This window comes from Narcine bancroftii, unplaced genomic scaffold, assembly GCF_036971445.1.
Source record: "Narcine bancroftii isolate sNarBan1 unplaced genomic scaffold, sNarBan1.hap1 Scaffold_164, whole genome shotgun sequence".
Classification (NCBI taxonomy): Eukaryota; Metazoa; Chordata; class Chondrichthyes; order Torpediniformes; family Narcinidae; genus Narcine; species Narcine bancroftii.
The window spans coordinates 1,941-20,391 of record NW_027211899.1 but is presented as its reverse complement, the minus strand read 5'-3'; the positions used below and the strand labels follow the sequence as shown (position 1 = coordinate 20,391).

The following is an 18,451-nucleotide window of genomic DNA, read 5'->3' as shown; positions in this document are numbered from 1 at the left end:
AGGAGGGGGTGGTGCCATCGCTGATGGAGGGAGGGAGGTTCGTGCCATCGCTGATGGAGGGAGGGGGCTGGTGCCATCGCTGATGGAGGGAGGGAGGTTGGTGCCATCGCTGATGTGTCAAGGGGTGCAAGATGACGTCATCATTGACAAGTATGGGGATGGAAGCAGCGCTGACAAGCGGGGTGGGGGCGCATGCAATGCTTGCCATGTCCTATATACGTTGGTGCCCCACACAGACACTGACACACACACTCACCCTGCCACACACACCCAATCACACATACACACCCCCACACATGTCATGAGTCATGAGATGAGCGAAAAATTACCTGCATGAAATAAAAGCTGTCATGTCGGAAGAAAGCAGAGAGTCGTAGTGGAAAGAAAGTATTCTGCCTGGAGGTTGGTGCTGCAGGGATCTGTTCTGCGACCCCTAGTCTTTTTGATTTTCATGTCACCTGGATGAAGAGGCGGATGGATAGGTCAGTAAGTTTGCGGATGTCACGGAGGTTGGTTTGGAGGAGTTGTGGATGGAGATGAAGGCTGTTGAAGGTTACAAAATGATGAAGGTGGGTTGCAGAGTTAGGCAGAAAAGTGGTAGATGGATTTCAATCCAGATAAGTGAGAGTTGATGCATTTTGGAAGGACAAACCAGAAGGCTGAGTCCAGAGTTAATGGTCGGTTACTTAAGAGTGTGGATGAACAGAGGAACCTTGGGTTGCAAATCTACACATTTCTCAAGGTTGCCACACAGTTTGATAGGAGAGTGAACAAGGATTATGGTGTGCTGTGATTCCTTCATAGGGGGTTTGAATTCAGGAGTAGAGTGGTCATGTTGCAAATCTATAAATCTTTGGTATGACTCACTTAGAATATTATGTTCAGTTCTGGTCACCTCATTATAGGAAGGAGAGGGGACAGAGGAGATTTACCAGGATGCTGCCTGGATTGGGAAACAATTCTCATGAGGCAAGGTTCGCAGAGCTGGAGTGTAGAAGGATTAGAGGAGACGTGATAGAGGTCTACAAGATCTTCGACATCCTTCCGTGAATTCAGGGACCAGAACACTACGTAATATTCCAAATGCGGCAAACCAAAATTTTATACAGCTGTAACTTGACTCACCAACTTTTACACTCAGTGCCCCAAATCAAGAAATCCAGCAGGCTGGATGTTTCTTTACCATCCTCTCCACCATGTTGTCTCTTTCAGGGAGCAGAGAGCGCTCAGCTCAAAATCCTTCTCTTCATCAATGCTAGAAAAGATATATTGTAGTCTTTCCCATGCATTTGACCTCCCCCCCTCCCAAATCCAGCACCTCACTCAGGGGAGGGAGAGGGGAAGAGGAGGGAGAGGGGAAGGAGATGGAGAGGAAAAGAGAGGGAGGGAGTGTTGTCGAGGAAGGGGGAGGGATATAGTGAGAGGGTGAAGGGAAGAGGAAAAAGAGAGAGTGGGGAAGGAGAGGGAGGGAGAGTTGTCAAGGAAGGCAGTGGGATAGAGGGAGAGAGGGTAAGTGGAAGAGGAGGAGAGGGAAAGGGGAAGAAGAGAGAGGAAGAAATGTCGAGGAAGGGGGGAAGGATACAGGGAGAGTTTGAGGAGAAGGAGAGGAAGTGGAGAAGGAGAGGGAGAGAAAAGGATAGGGAGGGAGAGTTGTAAAGGAAGGGGGAGGAATATAGGGAGAGGGTGAGGGGCATAAGAGAGGGGAAGGAGAGAGAGAAGAACGGAGTGGGAGGTAGAGTTGTCGAGGAAGGGGTGGGTTAGAGGGGAAGAGGAGAGGGAGAGGCAGGGAGAGTTGTCAAAGAAGGGAAGGGATTGGGGGAGTGGGTGTGGGGAAGAGGAGAAGTAGATGGATAGGGGAAGGAGAGGAAGAGGAAAGAAGAGGGAGGGAGAGTTGTCGAGGAAGGGTAAAGAATATAGGGAGAGGGTGAGGGGAAGGAGAAGGGAAAGAGGATGAAGGATAGTTGTCAAGGAATGCAGAGGGTTATAGGGAGATTGTGAGTGGAAGGGAAGGAGAGGGAGGGAGGGAGAGTTATCGAGGAAGGGGAGGGATATAGGGAGAGAGTGGGGGAGGAGAAGAAGATGGAAAGTGGAAGGAATGGGAGAGGGAGGGAGAGTTGTCGAGGAAGGGGAGGGATAGTGTGAGGGTGAGAAGAAAGAGAGGGAGAGAGGAAGGAGATGGAGAGGGAGGGAGACTTGTCGAGGAATGGGGAAGGATATAGGGAAGAGTGTAAGGGTAAGAGGAGAAGGAGAGCGATAAGAGATGGAGAGGGAGAGGAAAGGAGAGAGGGAGAGTTGGTGAGGAAGGGGGAGCGATATAGGCTGAGGGTGAGGGGAAGAGGAGGAGAGGGAAAGGAGAGGGAGAGGAAAGGAGAGTGAGGGAGAGTTTTCGAGGAAGGGGGAGTAATGGGGTGAGGGTGAGGTGGAGAAGGAGAGGGAGAGGGGAAGGAGAGGGAGGGGAAGGAGTGGGAAAGGGAGAGGGAGGGAGAGTTGTTGAGGAAGGGATAAGGATTTTGGGAGAGGGTGAGGGGAAGAGGAGGAGAGGGAGAGGAAAGGAGAGGGAGGGAGAGTTGTCGAGGAAGGGTAAGGAATATAGGGAGAGGGTGAGGAGAAGGAGAAGGAGAAGGGAAAGAGAATGAGGGATAGTTGTCAAGGAAGGCAGAGGGTTATAGGGAGATTGTGAGGGGAAGGGAAGGAGAGGGAGGGAGGGAGAGTTATCGAGGAAGGGGGAGGGATATAGGGAGAGAGTGGGGAGGAGAAGAAGATGGAGAGTGGAAGGAATGGGAGGGAGGGAGAGTTGTCGAGGAAGGGGAGGGATAGTGGGAGGGTGAGAAGAAAGAGAGGGAGAGAGGAAGGAGATGGAGAGGGAGGGAGACTTGTCGAGGAATGGGGAAGGATATAGGGAAGAGTGTGAGGGTAAGAGGAGAGGGAGAGCGATAAGAGATGGAGAGGGAGAGGAAAGGAGAGAGGGAGAGTTGGTGAGGAAGGGGGAGCAATATAGGCTGAGGGTGAGGGGAAGAGGAGGAGAGGGAAAGGAGAGGGAGAGGAAAGGAGAGTGAGGAAGAGTTTTTGAGGAAGGGGGAGTAATGGGGTGAGGTTGAGGTGGAGAAGGAGAGGGAGAGGGGAAGGAGAGGGAGGGGAAGGAGGGGGAAAGGGAGAGGGAGGGAGAGTTGTTGAGGAAGGGATAAGGATTTTGGGAGAGGGTGAGGGGAAGAGGAGGAGAGGGAGAGGAAAGGAGAGGGAGGGAGAGGGTGTGGAGAAGGAGAAGGGAAAGAGAATGAGGGATAGTTGTCAAGGAAGGCAGAGGGTTATAGAGAGATTGTGAGGGGAAGGGAAGGAGAGGGAGGGAGGGAGAGTTATCGAGGAAGGGGGAGGGATATAGGGAGAGAGTGGGGGCAGGAGAAGGAGAGGGAGAGGGGAAGGAGAGGGAGAGGGGAAAGAGGAGGAAAGGGAGGGAAAATTTTCGAGGAGAGGGATTTTGGGAGAGGGTGAGGGGGAGAGGGAGAGGAAAGTAGAGGGAGAGAGAGTTGTCGAGGAAAGGGGAGTGATAGAGGGAGAGGGTGAGGGGAAAAGGAGAGGGAGAGGAAAGGAGAGTTTTTGAGGATGGGGAGGGATATTCGTAGAGAGTGAGAGGTAGAGGGGAAGGAGAGGGAGGGAGAGGGAGGAAGAGTTGTCGACGAAGGGGGAGGGATAGAGGGATAGGGGATTAAAGGGTTTCTATTGTCTCTGAATCTTTACGAAAAAGTGAAGATGATTTTGAGCTGAAGACCATTGGTCGTCTTCGCGTGATCTTCCTCAACTCTGTTCATCTCTTCCCTTGAATGACTTTTGTTTCCGTTGCTTGTAGATTCGTGAAGCGCAGAAGGGAGGACAACAACTTGTGCTGGAAGTCGAGCTGGTAGCAGGACCATAAGGCAGCCACACTTGGAAACACAATCAACATGTTCAGGTATTTCTACATCCAGTCCTGGAGGATCTCAACAAAGTTCAAGCAAGATTTCTGCCAACACCTAAAAATTCGACAACTCCAAAAAAATGTAGTGAACAGATCTGACCTTTGTACACGTCATTCATCACCCACACCAAAGCCTTTAACTCTGCATCAAGGAAACAACTATAGGACACCCCTTCTAGTATTAGATGAACTGAAATGGAAGTACGGATCCTGAGGCTCTTCAACAAAGGCATATTGGCCACAGTCATGGTCAACATGAGTACTTGGGAGCCTTTTTGCATGAAGTGAAGAGTAAACAAGGATCCGTGTCAGGTCACTCGCCTGAGTGCTACTGGTACCATGTAACCCAGTACTACCTGTCACATGGTCGAGTCGTCGGCGACTAAACCGGCTCCCCAACTAGGCTTGCCTGGTGAGGAGGGTGGCTAGACACCCTGCAGGATGAAAAACAAGACCTGTCAAAGGGTGGATGAACCATGGACAGAAAGGTCTGGCAAACCATCATCTGAGAGGGAACAGCAACCTTCAAAGCCAGCAGATGTGCAGAAATAGAAGAAGATGAGAGGAGAGGCCGTACCAACCCAAGCCTGATCTGCCATCTGGAACAACCTGTCCTGAATGCAGAAGAACTTTCAAAGGCAAGATTGAACACAGAAGCCACTTGATAGCAACGAGGAGGAGAACTTTCTGACAGACAGCGCAGAATTCAAACTGAGGTCCAGTCCTGACCACTGGCCATGTAAAGGCATTGCCCTAACCACTACATCAACCGTGACACCCTGTCGGCTCAGAGAAGCCGGCTGGAATCTCGAGCGTCTGGAGGAATCGATGTGTCAGGCAGCAGTGGGGAGGGGTCGGGGATCAGCGGCGGCAGTGGGGAGGACTCGGGGATCAGCGGCAGTTCCTACCACACCCCCACACACACAAACCCTGACGCACACGCCCCACACACACACACACATACACACTCGATTCTTTGAAAGATTTTATTTAATATTCTCAAATTACATAAAGAAAATCAAATACACATAAAATAACTGTAAACTACATCCCCTCCCCCTTACTAATACAATAAAAACCAAAAAAAGAAAAAAATAACCAAAATAAAGAAAAAAAAAACAACCTCTCCTCCCCCAAAACTTTAGAGAAATGTATCAAATATTCCCTGATTGGTCTGCCAACATTACAACATTGATTTAATTTCTATAGCCATGTGTTTCAAATATAAACACCACATATAAATAAAAAAGAGTAATTACTTACATTATATGTTAATTTTTCTAAATATAGACAAGAGTGAAATCCGTTATGCCATCTTTGCAAGTTTATATTCTTCCATGTGACAGCTATACATTTTCTCGCTACTGCTAACCCAAATCTTAACAAAGCCAAATATGGTTTAGGCATTTTGAATCAACAAATGGAACATTAACATAACCCAACAAACATATTTTTGGATCCATTAAATATCCCTTTGAAACAAATCCCTCAAAAATTTTATAATTTCCTCCCAAAAATGCTTAATTTTCTTTCACGACCAAACTGAATGTACAAAAGTAACTTTCTGCTCTCTACATCTAAAACAGAAATCTGTTAAACTGAACCCATATCTCTTCAATTTCTAAGGGGTTGAATATAATTGATGCAAAAAATTCTAATTGACCATAGTATACCTCACATTAATTAACTTGGTAACACCGTCAACACACAGTTTTGACCATTCCTCCCATGTCAAAATAATATTTAATTCTTTCCCATTTGTCTTTTTCCATTTTCTCCTGCAACAACCAATACATATCAGAAATAAAGCCTTTTTCACCTTTATCTGCAATTAATAATTCAAATTTCTTATGACCTGGTAAATTTATTTCCTTCCCACAATTCTTCTTTAAATAATCTCAAAGTTGGTAATAAACAAAGAATTTGATGCAATACCATATCTTTCCTCCAACCTTTTAAATGCACAAAACCTCCCTGCTTCAAAACAATCTATTTCATTCACTAATCCTTTAATTTCCCAATCTTTTAAGTAAGGATTCTATCATGAAAAGGGAATTAATTTATTCTGATATAATGGTGATCTTATCGAAACTATTCCGATAGAATCTAGAATTAAATTGCGATTTTACCAAATATTCATTGTATGTCGAAAAACGGATAATTTAAATTCTTATAACAATAAAGGATTCCATTTATAAATAAAATGATTAATATTATTTTCCAAAATCTGAGCCATCTTTATCTTTGCCCACCTAGAAGATTGTTCATTATCAAATAACCAATTAATAAACTTCATCGGTGCCACCTCATAATAATTATAAAAACAATGTAATTGCAAACCACCCAATTTATAATGCCAAGTCCATTTTTGGAAAGAAACCCTCGATAATTTACCTTTCCATAAGAATAACCCAACTATGCAAGGAATAGATTGAAAAAAGTATTGTACTCGAGCATAAATGTTCATCTTTATGCAATTCACTCTTCGTATTAAGGTCAGTGATAAATCTTTCCACTTATCTAAATCAATTTTAACCTTATTTCATAAAGGTACATAATGCAAAATAAATAATTCATGATCATTTTTATTTACAACTACTCCTAAATATTTAATTTTATTTGACCATCTAAATTTAGTAATTTGTCTACAATCCATAAAATCTTCTTCTGCTATTGGTAAAACCTCACTCTTTTCCCAATTAATCTCATATCCCAATAATTTACCATACTTATTCAACAAGTCCTGTGATAATTTTAGTGAAGTTTTTGGATTAGTTAAATATACAAAAACATCATGTGTAAATAAGCTAATTTTATTTTCATTTTCTCTCACTTTAAGTCCTCTAACACCAAAATCATGTCAAACAGCCTGAGCTAAAGGTTCTGTCACCAAAGCAAGTAAAGCAGGTGAAAGAGGAAAACCCTGTCTTGTAAAACAAGATAAATTAAAAGATTTTAAAATCTCACCATTCGTTATTACCCTTGTCATAAGTTCTGCATATAAAGCCCTAACCCAACCCCTAAAAAATGGAACAAAATTAAATTTTTCCAATACTTTAAACAAAAACTTCCACTCAACTCGATCAAATGCCTTCTCAGCATCCAAAGATATATCCGTTGGTTGATTATCTTGTTTTTAGCATTAATTAATGAAATCAATTTAACTATATTATCTGATGACAATTTAACTATATTGTCTTTGACAAACCCTACCTGATTGTTACGTAAAAAAATTTGGCAAATAATTCACTAACCTATTATCTGAAACTTTTGACACCAATCTATAATCAACATTTAATAATGATATCGGTCTGTAAGGTGACACTTTTAAAGAGTTCCTTTCTTTTTTTAGGTATAACTGTAATCAATGCTTTTGAGAAAGATTCTGGAAATACATCCATTTTAGTTGCTTGTTTCAAAACATCTTTATATAATGGAAATAATAAATCATTAAATTTTTTATAAAACTCCACCTTAAATCCATCCTCTCCAGGAGATTTCCGATCAGGCATCGATTGCAAAGTTTCTCTCAATTCTAATTCAGTAAATAAAATATCTAAATTCTTTACCTCAAATTCATTCAACACTGGCAAATTTAAACTAGATAAAAATAAATCAATTTGATCCATTTTTTTATAACCCTCTGACATATATAAATTTTCATAAAATTTTAAAAATTCATCAGTATTCATTTATGTAATTTCTCCATTCTTCCTAATAGCATTAATTGTCCTTGATACTTGCTCAGTTTTATGTTGCCATGCCAAACCATATGCACTCTTACTCCCAATTGATAATAACATTGTTTAGACTGCAAAATCATTTTCTCATATTTATACGTTTGTAAATTATAATGTAATTTCACTTTAGATAAATTTATCTTTTCATCCTCTGTATATTTTTTTTTAAATTTTTTCTCCAAGCCTTCGATTTCCTTTTCCAAATTTAAACTTACGAATAAATAGTTTTTTTCTCTCTTAGTTGTATAGCTAATAATTTGTCCCCTCAAATATGCTTTTAAAGCATCCCACAAAATAAATTTACTTTGAACTGAATTTTCTTTCATTTGTAAATAAAAAATAATTTGATCTCTCATCTACTAAATAAAATCTGGTCTCTTCAATAACTTTTCATTAAACCTCCAACGATAAGCTGTCTCAGTTAATTCAGTCCCTAAACATTTAATGAAGGATATGAGAATAACCTACTTTTATCTTCTGCAAAATTAAATCTACCTTGTAAATGCACAGAAATCAAAAATACATTTATTCTAGAGAAAGAATTATGCCGAGCTGAATAAAGTGAATAATCTTTCTCAGTTGGGTTTAAATTCCTCCAAATTTCCACTAAATTTAAATCCTCCATCATCTTAAACAGTCTTTTTGCCATTTTAGTTCTTTCAACAATTTTTGGAGATATGTCCAACAAGGGATCCAAACAACAGTTAAAATCTACTCCGACTAACACATTCCCATATGCCTGATTCGAATTTAAAAATGTCCCTGAAATAAATGTCTGATCATCTTCATTTGGTGCATAAACATACATTAAAGTCCAACTTTCAGAAAAAAATCTTCCAGTTAACAATCAGTACTCTTCCAACATTAGCAAAAAAAAAATCCACAGCAAAAAGTTTTTTTTTATTAACTAATATCACCACGCCTCTAGTTTTAGAGTTTAATGTAGACAAAATTACATGTCCTGACCAATCTCTCTTCAACTTCACATGTTCTTTTTCTGTCAAATGAGTCCTTTGCAAAAATACAATATCTACTTTTAGCTTCTTTAAATTTTTATTTTTTCTGCCTTTTTCTCCATTGATTGTAATTCAAAAGATACATTTTTACGTATCAAAATAGCTACATCTTTAGCCTTAGAATTAAATGAAGAATATACATGCCCAACCCAGTTCCTTTTTAATTTCACGCTTTCATTCACATTCAAATGTGTTTCTTGTAAAAAAGCAATATCAATTTTCATTTTCTTAATATACGCCAAGACCCACGTATATTAATCTAACTATTTAATCCTCGAACATTAAAAGTAGCAAACCTCAACTTTGACATATCTACTATTATTACTAAATACCAATAATATCTTTATATAAAAACTCAAATTAATGTATATAGGCCCTCCAATAAAAAAATCACAAATTAAAAACTAAAAAAAATTAAAAATAAAAAAAAATAAAAAAATAAAGAAAAAGGAAAAAAAAAGAAAATCCCCCCCCCCAAAAAAACTACCAAAAGGTAGTAATCCTCTAAACAAAAATTGGGTGTGGGTCACCCACCAGTGGCTGATGACTAGTAAAGAAAGTCCAAATCTCTCCTTGCCCAGCCAAACAGTCAGTAACATCAAAATATTATAAGAACAAAAGAAAAAATAGAATAAGAAAATTCTTTTTACCCAAAAGACTCCAATCTCGAAAATCCCATTTCAGAAGTTGGACTCTTTCCATTCCTGTTTTTTTCCCATTTTTGCCATTTCTTCCTTTTCCAGAGCTACCAAATTTTTCTTTAGGAGATAATGCTGGACTATGTCTTTGTCCTCTTATATCTGGCCATGAGCCAGCAAAAATCATTGCTTCACAATCAGTTTCAAAAAACCAAAATTGACAGACTCCGTAAAACACCTTCAACACTGCAGGGTAACGAAAAGTAGACTTATAACCTTTATGCCACAAAACTTCTTTAACTGGATTGAATCGATGTCGACCTGATGCATTTCCAACAATGGAGACATTTTCCTGTGTGCTCCCTCCATTGAAATCAAAAGGCTTTCCACTTCTTGGGAACACGCACCTTCTTCCGGGGAATGGGTAATTCCAGCCATCCTTCATTTGGTAGCAATAGATTTTTTTTCAGCCCGCACAGGAAATCTTTGGGGTCTAGGCAATGAAGAAATTGAGCCAGGGGCTGTTTCAGGTCGTCTAGGCCCCAGATCCTCAGCACTTCGAAAATGTATATTCTTATGAACTTGAGGTTTAATCTTTTTACCATTAGTGGCCATAATAATTCCTTGATACTTTAAACTAAAATTTAAAAAGTTTAAACTTGAAAACAAAGGTTTAAAAACAGGTATTTAAAAATCTGGCCAGAGAGGTCGAGATTACATGTCTAGACTCTACGCTATCTTGCCACGATCCCTACTTTTAGCTTCTTAATATAATCTATCACACATTGCCTTTTTATTGGGTGATTTAAACCCTTAACATTAACAATTGTAAAACTTAAATTACTTATTACAACTTTCAGAATGGCACCCAATCTTTCACAATTAACTTAAACAAAAACCCTCAAACAACAACAAAAAACACTTAAATCCCCCCCCCCGAAAAAACTGCAACACACTCGAGACACATAGCCCAGACACATACCCCAACAATCACACACCTCCCACACACACACCCTACACACAACCCCCAACACACATCCCCAGACACACACTCCACACATACAAGGCCCGACTAACACCCCCCACAATCACACACCTCCCACATGCACACCCTACACACACATACACATCCCAGGAACACACCCTCACGCTCATAAACTCCCACACATACACTCTGTGCACACACAAACACACACACATATCCCCCATACACATACTCCCCCACACACAACCTCTGACAGATATACACAAACACCCTCCGACACTCATACACACCTTCCACACCCTCACTCCACAAACACCCAATGCACCCACAGTCCCTCTCCCACACACCACACCTACACATATACCCCAATGCACAACCCAGAAACACCGCCCACATACACCCCTCACACACACCTTCACACATGAGCACCTCCCACACACAACTCACAAAATCAACTCCCAGCCACACATCCCACACATAAACGCACACTCACACTCACCCGATACAACCCCTAGACAGATAAACCTCCCACACACATACCCGTACACACATCCTCTCACACTCAGTCCCCCCCACACACACCCACCCACACCCCATATACCTCTCACACACACCCCCAAACATACACACCTTCACACTTGACCAACTCCCACACACAACCAACACAAAATCAACACCCAGCTACACACACACATACATGCACACTCACACAATACAACCCCTACACAGATAAACCTCCCACACACATACCAGTACACACATCCTCTCACACACACAGTCCCCCCCACACACACCCACCCACACCCCATATCCACATACATACTTCCCATCCCCCCATATGCACCACCACACATACCTTAGAACATACCCTAACATTCATACACTCCCACAAATACATGCACACACAGCCACTCCAAAATATTTACCACACACACACATCCCACCATGCACACAACCCCATACATCTGCCCCAAAAACATGGCCCCAATGCACATCCCTCACTCACCCCCACATACACATCCCACACAATCATAACCCAACAGACTTCCCCACAAATACAATAACATACCCGTCCCACACAAACCCAACACAAACCGCACACACACCCATTCATAGACCTCCACCCATCCCCCAAACACATACCCCACATACACACCCAGCGCATGGACGCCCCTCCATATTCACCCCTGCACAGACCCCTGCACTCACATCCACACACTCGCACCCTCCACACTTGCAACCCCTACACTCACACCCCTGCACACACAACCCACACACAAACCCATTCCCAATCATGCCCCCTACACACTCCCTCCCTCGCATGCACTGCCACACATATTTCTCCGCACACACACCCTTCACACCCTTGACACAAACATTGCCAGACAAATCCCACCATGCACACGCACTAATGCGACCCTGCACAAACACCCTCCCACACAAGTCCCTCACACATGCACTCCCACTCACATGGCCCTACACACACATCCCGAACCACATACCCCTATACACACACACCCCATAAATACGCCCACACACACACTCCCTCATACAACCCCCACACACACAAACCCGCAAATCCACGCACCCACACCACCCCACACATATTTCCCCCACACTCATGCGCTCACACACACACATTCCCTCCACGTATATCACACACACACACACACACACCAACCCTCCATATGCAAACCCCACACAAGCCACACATCCCATACCCACACACACACCTTCTATATTCAAATCCCACACACACACAAACCCCACTCATAAACACCACACAAGCACAAAACCCCTAACACAGACAAACTCACACACAAAAACCCCACACAAACACAAACAACCCCCACACTCAAATCCACCCCACACACAAACCCACCACACACACTAACCCACCACACATACATACCATACTCACATCCCCAAACATCAGAGACTTACCCAAATTCCCCACACACACAAACGCCAAAATAGCGCCCATGGTGGAAGTGAGGGCATTGGTGCAGTCGCTGACCCATGGGGAGGTGTGGGTGAGGGCATTGGTGCCATCACTGATGGAGGGAGGGGGGTGGTGCCGTCGCTGATGGAGGGAGGGGGGTTGGTGCCGTCGCTGATGGAGGGAGGGGGGTTGGTGCCTTCACTGATGGAGGGAGGGGGGTTGGTGCCGTCGCTGATGGAGGGAGGGGGATTGGTGCCATCGCTGATGGAGGGAGAGAGGTTGGTGCCATCGCTGATGGAGGGAGGGGGGGTGGTGCCATCGCTGATGGAGGGAGGGAGGTTGGTGCCATCGCTGATGGAAGGAGGGGGTGGTGCCATCGCTGATGGAGGGAGGGAGGTTCGTGCCATCGCTGATGGAGGGAGGGGGCTGGTGCCATCGCTGATGGAGGGAGGGAGGTTGGTGCCATCGCTGATGTGTCAAGGGGTGCAAGATGACGTCATCATTGACAAGTATGGGGATGGAAGCAGCGCTGACAAGCGGGGTGGGGGCGCATGCAATGCTTGCCATGTCCTATATACGTTGGTGCCCCACACAGACACTGACACACACACTCACCCTGCCACACACACCCAATCACACATACACACCCCCACACACACCCCAAACCCACACCCCTCACACACACACTAACACACCCATGATGCACTCCCCACACACCCACCCCCCACAAGCACACACCCCTCACAACCACACACACACCCCTCACACACACCACACGTAACCCACACCCCTCATACACACACCCCTCCACACCATCTCTCCACCCATCCCACACACTCTCACCCCCCACCCACACATCCACACACTCAGACACCCCCACACTGCCCCCTACACATATTCTCACAAACACACATCTAAACACACTTCCCACACACACCCCTCCCCCACCCATCCCTCACACACACACCACATTAACACACCATACACACACCCACCCCCACACACCCCACTCCCTACACATCCACCCCCCACAAACACACATCCCTCACAAACACACACCACACACACCCACAAACACACTTCCCACACACTCAGACACCTTCCACACTGACTCCACACAACACACAGACCACACACAATTCCCACACACACTCCACATACCCACATACTTACACACACTTCCCACACACACTCCCACTTACACACACACCCCACATCCCCACACTTACCAAACACTCACCCCACACAAACCTCTCACATCCACTTCTCACACACTCAATCCACACACTCAGACAAATCCCACAGTGACCCCACACACACACATCCACACTCCAATAGAATCTCTTTTCTCCCTCTCCCCTTAATCCCGTCTCCGAACCAGATTCTTGTATTAAAAGTAGACTTTGTTCCTAGACGAATATAATATGGGTCTGGAAGTCGGGTTTTAGAATGAAAGGTTCTGAAAATCATTCAGGATAGGTCCCCCCAATTATTTTGGGGCAAATTGGAAGATGTTCTTTTATATCAGCGACATGTTCTATCAGTGAGATAATTTTGTCGAGTTCCTTCCATTTGACGTCGATGTTGTGCTTTGTAGAAATGTCTACATATATTTGTTCACTTATGGAAAATGGAAAGAAGGAAATGCATACACACACACATACCCACTCCCACACCCTCCCACACGCACACATACATACACACAACCTCCCTCACACCCCTTCTTACACACGCCCACACACATACCTACCCAAAAGGACCCAAGCACATACACTCCACACATATCCACCACACAATCCTACCCACACACCCCACACACAACCCCTCACCCATTCCCTCCATAACCCCACATGCAGACCCCAAACACACACCCAAATCCCTCAAAACTCCAGACACACATCCCAATGATTTTGGGGCAAATTGGAAGATGTGCTTTTCTATCAGGGATGTGTTCCATAAGTAAGTTAATTTTGTCGAGTTCCTTCCATTTGACGTCGATGTTGTGCTTTGTGCAAATGTTCTGTATATATTTGAGCGTTGATATATTTGTATATATTTGTTCACTGTTCTGTATATATTCTGTATATATTGTATATATTCTGTATATACTTTTTCACTGTAAACAAAAGCCCCACATATCTGCACACACACCCTCACACACACACCCTCCCCCACACCCCTTCTTACACACGCCCACACACATTCCCACCCACAAGCAACCATGCACATATAACCCACACACATCCACCGCACAATCTCACCCACACACACCACACACATCCACTCACACGTTCCATCCAACACCCAATACCCGAACATGCAGTCCACAAACACACACCCAATTCCACACAACTCCACACACACATCCCAAATCCCACACACAACCCCAACTATTTCGGGGCAAATTGGTAGATATGCTTTTATATCAGGGACGTGTTCGATAAGTGAGATAATTTTGTCGAGTTCTTTTCATTTGACGTCGATGTTGTGCTTTCTACATATGTTCTGTATATATTTGATCGTTGATATATTTGTATATATTTGTTCACTCTTCTGTATATATTCTGTATATATTGTAAATATTCTGTATTTACTTTTTCACTGTAAATAAAACCCCCACATACATGCACGCACACACACACTACCACACACACCCAAATGCCAACAGACACTCCCACTCCCTCACACACACACACACACACACACACACACACACACACACACACACACACTGTCCCTCACACCCCTTCTTACACACGCTCACACATATACCCACCCACAAGCACCCATGCACTTATACCCCACACACATCCACTACACAGTCTTAAAAAATCAAACAAAAGATGAGAAACATTAAATCGGACTGACCCGACAGGTCGGAGGAACTAAGGTCGTTTGGAATCAGCAGATGCGATAGAATCGGCAATCTCCGTCAGGCCGAGGGACCTTGAAACATCACGCAAGTACAAACTAAACTGGATGAGAGGGTCCTTGCAGAGAAATGGATTGGAGTCAATCCACAGGACCCTCAGAGCAACAGAGAGGATCACTGGAGTCTCCCTCTTCCCCATCAGTGTGATCTAGCAGGATCCTTGTCTGAAGAGGCCATGCCAAATCCTGGAGAAGCCCTTTGACCCAGCCCACAGCATCTCTCAGCTGCTCCCATCAAGGAAGAGAAAGGAGGATCAGAACCAGCATCAGCAGGATGAAGAACAGCTTCTCTGCAAGGGTCGGGAGAAGGTTGAAGCACCAAAGGAACTGCTCCCACTCACCATCCGAGTGCAAACAGAGAGCGCATGTAAAATGTTCAATGATGGGAATGTATGGACATGATACTAAGGGCTGAAAGAGACTTGGAACAGGGTTTTTTGTGGTCGATCATTTATTACGAATAAAGTCTTACACGAAAGGGCAAGAAGCAGCTAAGGTTCTTCTTTCCACACAGATCTACTGTTAGTCCTCTAATTCTATGGGAACTGTCGCAGGGTTGCAGCTCCCAGTTGTTGGGATAGGCTGACACAAAGTGGTAGGTCCAGGTACTAATGAGGATGCCATCAGGTGGTTCCCCACCCCCCACTCTCCCCACCACCACTGCCAACATCAGTTCTTTGTATTACAAATAAAGATGAGTGAAACACAGAAGTCTGCAGACGCTGTGATTATAGTTACAAACACACCGACATGCTGAAGGAACTCAGCTATTCTTTCCAGCATTCAGGCCTGAGCCCTTCTTCAAGGAATAAACAGAATAACCCAGAAGCAGGAAATCTCAGAAAGGCTCAGAATTCTGGTTAGGGGACAAATCCAGCCCAACAAAAGGTGTTAATTGGATGTGATAGGGATGAGGTTTTTCATAGCAGGCCGAGCGACCATGTGGTCAGGCGGGCCGAATCGCTGTCCCAGTCAGTTGGTACAAGATGGCATAGGCCCCCCTTCCCTTCTCATGAGAAGCATGCATTTGGTGACACATGTTGCCTGGGAGATGTCGCCACATCCTGGTTGCAGCAACTCCGCAACGCACTGACATCACTCCCCTAGACCAGCGCACCCCAGAGAGGAATGAGGTCGTCCCCTAAAAGCAGCACGAGAGGTTCATATAAAGGCAGTTACTGGTTCACTTCATGCTGTGTGGAGGTGCTTCATTTCAGTAGCACCACCTTTTGCAGCCACGACAAGACCATGAACAGGCTGTCAGCAAGAGAATGGGATGGGGAATTGAAGCAGGTGGCCACTGGGAGATCCCCGCTCTTGTGGCGGACATGGAGAAGTTTGTGTTTATAGGATAGCTATAAATTCCGATGAAAATACAACCAGTATAGGTTTTACTCACTCACAGGCTTCCAGAGTGGGTGAGAAAATACAAGTCTTTAGGCCAGCAAATCTTCCAGACAGGGATCAATGATCAATTCTTCCCAACAGGGTCCCAACCTCCAAAATCTGTGATGTCTTCCTTAATATTTTTAACACAGTAGCGCTAACTGAATATCGATCGAGTCAATGAGCTGCCAAAAGGCAGCCCATTCATATATTGGTTTCCCGTCCAAACACAGCTGATTGAGTCTATTACCTATCAGATGTGAATTGTCAAAAGCTACAGTAAGCGTTCAGTAACCTTAACAACACCTTCCAGTGCCAGCTTGAAATTGTTTCTGCCCAGAGGTTTCGCCCACCATTGTTCACAGACGAAGGTGAATGATGCTTGTCAGTGACACATGGGTCTCTCTGGAGGTTGAACTGATCCCAGAGCGCTGAGTTCTGGAGTAAGGACCTCACCAAATTTGATGTTGCTGAATGGAGGAAACACTTTCGTATGTCGCATGGCACCTTTCACTTCATGCTGGAACTCTAAGAACCTCACTTGAAGCCGCATAGACCAGGCGCAGCAACCATGGAGCCGGGATTTCGATTAGCTGTGGCTCTGCGCTGGTATGCCACCCCTTGTGAGTATCGATCCATCAGTTCCATCTTTGGAATAGGCATCAGCACCGTGTGCATGGTGGTGCAGGAGGTGACGGCCGCCTTGACGAAGTTCCTCGGTAAACGTCTCATGTCCCTGCCCATTGGAACACGTCTCCAGGAGACCAATGACAGCTTGGTGCAAAGGGGATACCCAATGTGTGCCAGTGCCATTGATGGATCACATCTTCCCATTATTGCCCCCAGCTTGCATGTTGCAGCCTACTACAATCGCAAAGGCTGGCATTGGGTGGTTCTGCAAGCGGTGGTCGACCACAGATTCTGGTGAGCTAAGCCTTTATTGGTCTTTATCACATCACATCTCAATGTCTATAACTTCACTGTGCTTTCCATTCACGTTACAGCTTCTCAGATGTTTTGGTTGGCAGGGCAGTACCCATGATGCCTCAGTGCTTGCCAACTCTCCTCTGTATAGAAAGGAAGAGGACCAGGGTGGATACCACTTCCCACCTGACGTGAGTGTTCACCCTACAAAGCTCCATGTGTCAATCTTATGTATGCTTATTGTGTCAACGGTCATGTGTATGAATTAACAACATTCTCCATTGTTGTGCCTGCAGGTGTCCAAGAATGTTAATGGACAAAAGCGTAGAGGTTCCAGCGCATCTTGTGGGTGATCTGGCATATCCACTACGAAATTGGCTGATGAAGGGGTTCACACAGCACCAAGGACTGGATCTGGATCAGCAAAGATTTAACAAGGCCCTTAATTCTGCAAGGATAGTGGTGGAACATGCATATTGCCGTCTAAATGGCTGCCAGTGGTGCCTGTCCAAGCGTCTGGATATCTCTACCACCTTAGTCCCAGGTGTTGTGTTTGCTCGCTGTGTCCTGCACAATATATGTGAGATTAACAAGGAAGACTTTCTGTCAGAGCGGACGTTGGTTGAAGCAGATGGTCCTGCACCCATTAGCACAGATTGTCACAATCAGCAGGCCCATGGGCACCAGGCCATCCATTCTGCCATTTTGTCCATCCTGTAAGGGTATGACCCTGCCACCTAGCTCCTAATTTCCACAACTTGTTCCCCCCTCCACCCTCCCCACCCAATGCGACAACATGAGCCTACTGCCTGGCATGTTATGTGTTCTCATGAAGTAATGGTTGCATATAAATGAGACTTGTGTGCTTGTCAAAAATGTAATAAAAATCATTTTTTGAGAAATCTTATTGCTTCATAAATATCTGAGTTCCATATAG

At 44.4% G+C, this 18,451-nt stretch overlaps 1 protein-coding gene across 1 annotated transcript in view; it reads left to right on the top strand.

Annotated features, from left to right (window-relative positions):
* The window catches only part of LOC138750531 (microtubule-actin cross-linking factor 1-like), a 48,493-nt gene extending 37,279 nt beyond the window's left edge, over positions 1-11,214 (top strand). Inside the window, exon 9 of the transcript XR_011349377.1 lies at positions 3,845-11,214. The gene's annotated coding sequence lies outside the window, so the exon portion shown is untranslated. The remainder of the gene's footprint in view (positions 1-3,844) is intronic.
* Positions 11,215-18,451: the final 7,237 nt, after the last annotated feature.